The sequence below is a fragment of the Desmodus rotundus genome, chromosome 6 (assembly GCF_022682495.2).
Source record: "Desmodus rotundus isolate HL8 chromosome 6, HLdesRot8A.1, whole genome shotgun sequence".
NCBI lineage: Eukaryota > Metazoa > Chordata > Mammalia > Chiroptera > Phyllostomidae > Desmodus > Desmodus rotundus.
In genome coordinates, this window is record NC_071392.1 from 147,467,305 (window position 1) to 147,476,874 (window position 9,570).

Genomic DNA, 9,570 nt, shown 5'->3' on the forward strand with positions numbered 1-9,570 from the left:
GATAAGTGAAACTACAAAACCCAGAATGCAGAGCGGCAGGTCTCCTGTGGACCTTTTAGCACAAAGGTGGCACAAAAATGGGGGAGGAGAGGAACAGTGTTCTGTCTTAGAAGAGACTTAAACAGTAACTTTCTTAGTGACAAGCTAAGCGTTAATACTTAAGTGTTAACTTAGTACCACTAGGGAACTCAGCTTAAACACTCATTTGAACAAATCGAGAATAAACACACTTCATCAGAGAAATTTAAACACAGATTCAGTATTAAACTAAAGGAATTGGAGCTGATTTTGTTTTAGGTTGATAATGGCATTGTGGTATGTAAGAAAACATCATTTTAAAATACCCATTAAAATATCTTAGAGTCAGAGCAACCGAACCGCAGCCTGTCCGCCTCACACCATCTCCTGTGAAAAGCCGGCTGTGCAGCTATCTCCCTTTGTCTCATAACCATGTCCACCAATGAGAATGCTAACTCACCAGCTGCCCACCTTAACAGATTTAAGAACAAGGGGAAAGACAGTACAGAAATGGGGCGTCGCTGAATAGAAGTTAATGTGGAGCTGAGAAAAGCTAAGAAGGCTGAACAGATGCTGAAAAGGAGAAATGTGAGCTCCTTTCCTGATGATGCTACTTCTCCACTACAGGAAAACCGCAACAACCAGGGCACTATAAATTGGTCTGTTGAGGACATTGTCAAAGGCATAAATAGCAACAATTTGGAAAGCCAGCTCCAAGCTACCCAGACTGCAAGGAAACTGCTTTGTAGGGAAAAACAGCCACTGATAGACAACGTAATCCGGGCTGGTTTGATTCCCAAATTTGTGTCCTTCTTGGGCAGAACTGACTGTAGTCCCATTCAGTTTGAATCTGCCTGGGCCCTCACTAACATTGGTTCCGGGACATCGGAACAGACCAAGGCTGTAGTAGATGGAATTGCTATCCCAGCATTCATTTCTCTGTTGGCATCTCTCCATGCTCACATCAGTGAACAAGCTGTATGGGCTCTGGGAAACATCGCAGGCGATGGTTCAGTTTTCCAAGACTTGGTTATCAAGTACGGTGCAGTTGATCCACTGTTGGCTCTTCTTGCAGTTCCTGATATGTCATCTTTAGCATGTGGTTACTTACATAATCTTACCTGGACACTGTCAAACCTTTGTCGCAACAAGAATCCTGCGCCCTCCCATTAGATGCTGTTGAGCAGATTCTTCCTACTTTAGTTCATCTCTTGCATCATGATGACCCAGAAGTACTAGCAGATAGCTGCTGGGCCATCTCCTACCTTACTGATGGCCCAAATGAATGGATTGAAATGGTTGTGAAAACAGGAGTTGTGCCCCAGCTTGTGAAGCTCCTGGGAGCTACTGAATTGCCAATTGTGACTCCTGCGCTAAGAGCCATAGGAAACATTGTCACTGGGGCAGATGAACAGACTCAGGTTGTAATAGATGTGGGAGCACTTGCTGTGTTTCCCAGCCTGTTAATGAACTCTAAGACTAATATTCCGAAGGAAGCTGCATGGACAATGTCAAACATCACAGCTGGCCGCCAGGACCAGACACAGCAAGTTGTGAATCATGGATTACTCCCATTCCTCGTTGTTGTTCTCTCTAAGGCAGACTTTAAGACACAAAAGGAAGCTGTATGGGCTGTGACCAACTATACGAGTGGTGGAACAGTCGATCAGATTGTATACCTTGTTCACTGTGGCATAATAGAACCATTGGTGAACCTCTTAACTATGAAGGATACCAAAATTATTCTGGTTATTCTGGATGCCATTTCAAATATCTGCCAGGCTACTGAGAAACCAGGTGAAACTGAGAAATTTAGTATAATGATGGAAGAATGTGGAGGTTTGGACAAAATTGAAGCTCTACACAACCATGGCAATGAATCTGTATACAAAGCTTCATTAAACTTGATTGAGAAATATTTCTCTGTAGAGGAGGAAGATCAAAATGTTGTGCCAGAAACTACCTCTGATGGCTATATGTTCCAAGTTCAGGATGGCGCTCCCGGGGCCTTTAACTTTTAGATTGTACAGCTGAGGCATAAAACGTTGTTTGTTGTGTGCTATGTTCGGTATGAGTTTGTCTTACTGTTTCTCTACCAAGAACTCTTTTTAAATGCGGTTTGTTATTGTAGCACTTTTTACAATGAAACTATACTTGAAAAGTTCCAAACTGTACATACTGTATGAAACTTCTCCTTTCAATGAGTTTCTTATTTCTATGTGGAATTTCCTATCTTACAGTGTCTTGTAAATAAAGATTAAGTTTCACCAAAAAAAAACAATCTTAGGGTTAAACAATAGTGCGTCTGACATTTGCTATCAAATATGCCAGGAAAAGAATTAGAGAATTAGATGAAGTAAGAATGCAAAAAACACTGATGGGTATTGCGGTGTGGTAATTGGTAGATGGGGGTGTTTGTAGATTCTATGTTTAGAAATGTCCATAATAACAGTTAAAAGTGACTGAAATCTGTCGGAATGATTTACAAACAAGCCACAATAACAGAGACAGAGACAGAATCAGTTTACAAGACTTGGCTACTGAAGCCAATCACCCTTTCACCCCGCCCCTAACGCATACAGGCACACACACGCAAATGCAGGGCTGTGCGGTTCTTTTTAGACGAATTTATCACTTTCGATTTTACCAGTTCACCGAAGTCCAGGAGGAGAGTAAATCAGACCTGCCCTGTGGCAAGCAGTTTGAAATTTGACATTTGTGATAAAGAATAGGCAAGAAATCAGGACATCTACACCCTAAAAGATGTCTGCTTTGTCTAAATAAACCTGATTCATGCAAGAAAAAGTGAAATTACTCAATGACCTAAAATATACATGTGGAAGCCAGTGCACATGTTCATGTAACATGCAGAATACGTGTGACCCTGTCATATCTTTGTAAGACAAGTATTCTTTTCACTGCACTCAGGTAGAGACAGCTCTGAGTAGCCAACTGAAAAGATCCTTTTATTTCTTATTTTTATAAGTAGTAGAACTTTTTTTCCTCCACCAGACAGAACCTCAGGACACAGAATAACACGAGAGCACTCAGACTATGAAGTCAGAGAGCATGAGTTTCATAGACTTCTCTGCCTCTCATTAGCTGCCCGAGCCCTAAATGCTTCATCTATAAAATGGATATCATTGTAACTATATTGTCTTGTGAGACTTAAACCAATAAGGCCAGAATATACTTAGTGTAGTTCTGTTCTGGATGCATCATAAGTCTTCAGTGATAAAGAGCTTTTAACAATACTGCTTCAGCAGACGTCTCTGGATTTTGCCTGTTGGGAAAACATGCCTCCTTCCTCTGGCATCTACATCCTGATTTTCCTTGAGATTTTTATTTTTACTTATTTATTTAGTCTTGTTGTTTCTGTACAGGTGTCTCCATTTTCCCACCACTTCCCCACCTCCCCCCCTCACTCCTTCCCCCTTTGGCTTAGTCCATGGGTCCTTTATACATGTTCCTTAATGACCTTTTCCCATCTTTCCCCCGTTCTCCTCCTCCCTGGTTTTCTTTTGGAAACCTTCACTTCTACACTTCTTATTGTCGGGCCCTCTTGTCCATTCCAGGGATAGCCACGAGTTCCAGGCCTGATCGGTCAGACCTCATTGTGTTGGCTAGAGCAGGGTTTCCCAAGCTTAGTGCTATTGAATTGGGGGCTGGGTACCTCTTTACCATGGAGGACTGACTTGTGCATTACGGGGAGTGTAGATGAAGAGAGAAAGAAAAAAGTATTAGTCATAGTGATCTTGTGTAAAAGCCTGTATCCAGCCATTTCGGAAGCAAGACACCCTAGGACTTCTGTAACGTCACGAAGCAATGCGCTCTGCTCACTTGCTCCCGCCGAGGGAACCAGGTCGGGAGCCCTTGCAGCATAGAGGTTAGCTGTGTTGTAACTGCGAGGCTAGAGCAAGAGCTGAGATTCATTCAGTGTCCTGTGAGGGCGGTGGCGATGAGCAGCTCTTAACATTTTTGTGGTATAGGGCCCTGTTAATATCTGAGACAAGCTTTGGAGACCTTTTCCTAAAACATGCAGACAAAGGCATAATTTTGTACCTGATTTCAGAGGACTCAAGGACAGCTCCCCCAACCCCTACAGATTGTAAATTTCAGGTGTGAGCTAGAAAGCTTTCTGTCCTACAACAGCACATGGCCTAATAGATTCAGACTAATTTAATTATGTCTCTAATATTTCTTAAAGATACAGAGCAGACCACAGAGGTATCTTTGGCAGTCTCCAGAGTCCCCCTTCTCCGCGTCAAGGCCGGAAGATGATCAGAATGAAAAAGATCATTTGTTTCCATTGTGTTGAAAAGAGAGTTTTATGCCTGGCAGTGGTCATTATTCCCTGCCACAGTGAAAGGCTTTAAACAATCAGAGGAAGCCTTCCAGAGCCTTCTTCCGACTGCTGGCAGAGAGGCCACGCTGCTGCGTGACCCTTGGGGAAAGTGCACGTGAGTAAACACAGGTGCCTCGGAGCAGCTGGTCTTGAGCCCTATTTCAGCTCACCTTGAGCAACGATGAAGCCCAGAGATTTTTTTTTCCTGCTAAAGAATTGGAGCATCAAATAGGAGGCCTCCTAGGCTTCCCACTTTGGGAAGAGCCTGGGGATTTACCAAATCGCCTGAAATAAACTTCCGCTTCACCTTTGAAACAGGTGTTTGTCCTCGTGGCCTGCTGGCTCCAGCAGACACACGTGCCCTGGGGTTTCTGTGAAAACTGTTGGCAGTTTCAGGCAGAGGTGGCATACCCACCTTAGTGCTGGGCTTCCGAATTCCTTATTGTCACCGCACATACTTCCATTACACAGCTTATGTGACTTCTTGGTGATGTAAGGTTAGAACTCTGTTTAATCACTAGCTTTCTTGTAATATCCTATACTACATCTGAGCCTCAGTTTTCCCATCTCTACAATGGGAACAGGTTGAAAGAGATCCCTCCACATATTCTCAATACCTCAGTGCCCAGGGCAGAGTGGCGGTGCAGTCGTAGAATTCTGCGTAGAATTCTGGCTCTGCAGTCCCTGGGCAGTATCTCATCTGACCTCTCCCACACCCCAGTGTGGGACGTAGGGCTGTTATCTCCACCCGAGGAAGCTGACACACACAGAGATGGAGCATGACTGGCTAGCAGCTTCCCAATGATGGGATAGGGAGCCAGGCTTTCTTATCCTCCTGGCAGTATCGCCTGGCTCAATCTACATCCGGCCTCTGTAGCAACACGGCCTGATAACTGCCTTTACGGCTGGACATGAAAATTGCTGTCTTTAGGCAGCATCATTAGCTAAACACTCCAAAGGAACGTTCTCTGTGAGCTGCCAGGAGTTCCAAAGCCTTTCGGCCTCCTGCGATTTTCTTGTTCACTGGCTTTTAAAAGGTGGTGTGAGTCGCAGGTACAGTGGGAGGGAAACTCAGAATCTCCTTCACTATCTCTGGTTTCTTGTGAGCACCGAGTTTCTACTGGTTCTCTCTTATCCGGAATCTCTGCTTCCATTGACCTTGACCTTGAATGTGTCTTTTTGTGGCTGTTTCCACTTCTGTAATCCTCATTAAAAAATGTGGAGTGTAGTAGCCATTTTCCCTCATTTTCTCATATGCCTGCTTGACATAACAGACTATTTTTTAAGATTCAGGATTAAGGCAGGGGAATTTGGAGCATTTTATTAAACTTTTGGTACCTTATTTTTAAATGGCAAATATTTGGCGGGAGATGGCATGGTTTTCAAAATAATTTCCATCCTGTAAGATGGACATTGATAACTTGACATACTGGTGCCTCGTTCTCTACCACTGTTTTGATGAAACACCCAAAGAGCACGACAGCGACAGAGCTAGGTAACTCAGCACCTGCGCAATGGAAAGGGCAGACCTTCTAATTTTCATGTCTACTCTCGTCAATCTTCTGACTACGAGCTTTGGTGGTATTATCTGAACGTGGGAGTGGAGCTAAATACACAAAGGGTACTTATTTTTTTTTCTGGGCAACAGTACATTTATAAGTAAGAATGCTTTCTAGATGTTCAGCTGGCTGAAAAACTAGGTCACAACCTATAGGTAGAATTTATTTAATTCTTCTTCACCTGCTAAAAATAAGCAAGCCCCTTTATCTGCTGACTTGTCAAGTCTAGACCTCATCAATGCAATAAATACTACTTTGACTTATTGTTTAAATTTGTTTAAATGGGAAGAGGCAAATGTGGCGTTGTAAGTTGTTACAGCGAGATGGGGACGAGGGGGACTGTATTAGATGGTACTTTGGTGAAGGGACCCTGGAATACCATAATTCTGTCCCAAATTATAGCCTGCCTTCCTTTCTATGAGGTTCCCAACAGAACCACAAATGGCAAAAATGAAATCCAAGTATTCCATTGAGATTGACCTGAAACTCTGCAAGTGGAGATTTCTGGTAAGCTTAACGATACACACACCTGGCTTACAGCTAGGGCCCAAGGGGATAGCACCCCTTCCTGGAGAATGATGTCCAACAGATGCTCCAGAATCTGAGCAACTTCTCTTCTTTCCTTGGTTTGGAAGGGAAGGGTATAAGAAAGCATTCCCCTGAGGTAGGAAAAAGCAGAAGATGTTTTTTTCCAGCCCCTCTCCTGCGCTCTGCAATTCCCCAGCTACCGCCCATCATGAATAAGGTCTATGAAACATGGGGAAGACCTAAGATAACTGCATCTTAATTTATTCTCATCATCTTGTTTTGCAGTCGCTTCTCCTACTACAGAAAAAGAAAGGGGGGTGATAACATGGGTCTCACAAAATATCTCAGGCAGTATAATATACATTGTGAAATACCTTACGTAACAGTTGAGCACGGAGGAATAATTTCTCCTGCTGTATTTTAATACTTAATGTACTCTGGCAAGCTGTGAAAAGGCCACTCTCTGGGAGGCAATGTTAGTTTGAGGTTCCACTCCCAATATTGCATGTGATTAATGAGCACGAGAAATTCAATTCAAACAAAGTGCGATGAATATTAAAAACGAGGACTACTCATATACCATGGAAATGAGTTTTAAATGAGACAGCACCAACTAAGTTTGTAAATGAATTATTACCATCAACTTGAAACATTTTAAAAGCTTTTATTGTTAGGTTGCTTGGCTTTAAAAGGTATATTAGAGATGTAAAAATATGTTAATGCCACAGAGCCATGACTAAAAGATACTATTTCATTTTATTTCTACATTATGCATGCAATATAAAGATAAAATTTCATTATCACACTGGCCCAGGGCAGGGAAGTGGAAGAAATAAAGTTTGGGGAGTTCTCAGCCTCCTTTTTCTGAACTTTTTGCTTTCTTTATGACATTAAACTATTACCTTTCTGCTTGCTGATCACAATCTATTTCTAGGAAAAGCTCTAAAATGAGTCATTTTCAGGTAGTTTAAATTTTGGTTCCTATATTTCCTGCCCAAGTGGGATTTTTCTATCTTTTGAGATTTTGACTTTGTGGCTTATTAATAAGTTCAAGCAGGTAGACACATATGCACACACACAAAAACAACCACGACAAAACCAAACCAGAAAATCTCTTCTTATTACTCAAGATAGTTAAAAGATGTGAGGAGCTCTTTACTTTATCTAGTTTTAGGTCTATTGGTAAAACCAGAGAATTTTCACATTGCAGCTCAAAACAACACATTGCCTCAGAGTGACATTCCTATATTACATCCATATCTGAGAAATAATTAGTAGATGAAGCCCTAACAGGACAGATTTTTCAAAGGCCTTATAAATGTAGCATTTGCTCCTGAATCCCACTGGCAAATCATCTTCCTCAGTTCAGGGGCACTAAGGGGCCGAAGGGGAAGGTCTGTGACGTCAGAATGCACCAAGAAGCCCAACCACAACCATTTTGCCATCCGCGGAGATGCATTTCCATGAAAGACTTTTAGACCAAAATTCTGGAGAAACTAAATGGGTTGTCATTGCACCTTGGTGATGATTGGTATCATCCCCATCATCACGAATGACCCAGAAGGAGGATTTGTTTCCCTTTTATTTTGCCCAATTCCAATGCACATGTAAGCCCCTAGGTCCCATAGCACTAGATGACAAATAATGACTTGTATTTAGTCAGTGAAGTCCAAATAATTTGTTTCTGGGTACACTTGTTAAAATGACTTTAATCAATGAAACTACTATATCAATAAATACATTGTCATAAAGAAGGAGTGACCATTGTCCCCTTTGGTAATCTATTAGGTACCATATTTTTCAGACTATAAGATACACCCCCCAAATTTGGGAGGAAAATGGGAGTGCATCTTATAGTCCACATGTAGCTTACCTGGCTCGCTACAGGATTTCTGCTTTAAAAGATGTTATTAAATATTTTACCACATTTTTTGCTTCAAAATTTTTTTTCCTATTTTCCTCCTCTAAAACCTAGGTGCATCTTATGATCTGAAAATTACGGTATATTTTCTTTTAAAAAATGTTTTTATGGTTGTTCAAGTACAGTTGTCTCCATTTTCCTGTCACCACTCTCCTCTGCCCCACTCATCCTCACCTCCTACCCTTAATCCTTCCCCCTTTGGCTTTATCCCTGGGTCCTTTACACACGTTCCCTGATGACCCTGCCCCTTCTGTTCCCCATTATCTCCCTCCGCCCCCCTCTGGTTACTGTCAGTTTGTTCTTTATTTCAATGTCTCTGGTTATATTTTGCTTGCTTGTTTGTTTTGTTGATTAGGTTCCACCTATAGGTGAGACCATATGGTATTTGTCTTTCACTGTATATTTTCTATGAGTCTAAGTTCCTAGTGAGAGAATAAGTATACCTTCTGCATGGAATCAGCACTGAACTTGAGGCTTGGGGACTATTCTGCAAATGCTGCAGGTAATTAGTTTCCAATATAGTGTCCCTATTATGGCAACCCCAGAGGCAACATATTGGAGGCATTATACTGTCTGAGAGTGGAGAAGTGGTTAAGAGCATATGCTTTGGGGCAAGGCACACCTCGATTCAAATCCTGTTTCCTCCGATTAGTATCTGCACATATTGCTTAGGGTAATACTAGTTGCTGTAAAAAAACAAAACAAAACAAAACAAAAACCAAAAAAACCCACCCTAATTCCTAAATCTCAGTGGTTTAATATGACAGACATCTACTGTTCTTTTACGAAAAGAATAAAATAAGTACTCCTGATTGGTTAGTGGCTGCCGTCTAAGTAGTGATTCAAGGTTCCAGGTTTATTCATCATCTCATTTTTCCATTCTCCAAGATGGCTTCAAAAGTTTATGGTAGAGGGAGAAAGAGGAATAGAGGGTTGAGTACCGGATAGTATTGGGTTGGCCAAAACCCGTTACATTTTTTCTACTAAAGGCATATTTTTCATTTTCACCAATAGCTTTGTTGATTTGGATATTTTGAGTATGTCAGCTATCTCCCGCTATTGGCTTCTAGTGGGTAGAGGCCAGGGGTGCTGCTAAACACCTTCCAGCATGAGACAGCCCCACAGCAAAGAATTATTTGGCCAAAATATCAATAGTACAAGAAACTTCAGAAACCACTTTTGACACATTCGAACAGTCA

The 9,570-nt window shown here is 41.9% G+C and overlaps 1 pseudogene; it reads left to right on the forward strand.

Moving 5' to 3' along the window:
* Nucleotides 1-420: 420 nt before the first annotated feature.
* Nucleotides 421-2,039, forward strand: LOC112319738 (importin subunit alpha-1 pseudogene; annotated as a pseudogene).
* Nucleotides 2,040-9,570: the final 7,531 nt, after the last annotated feature.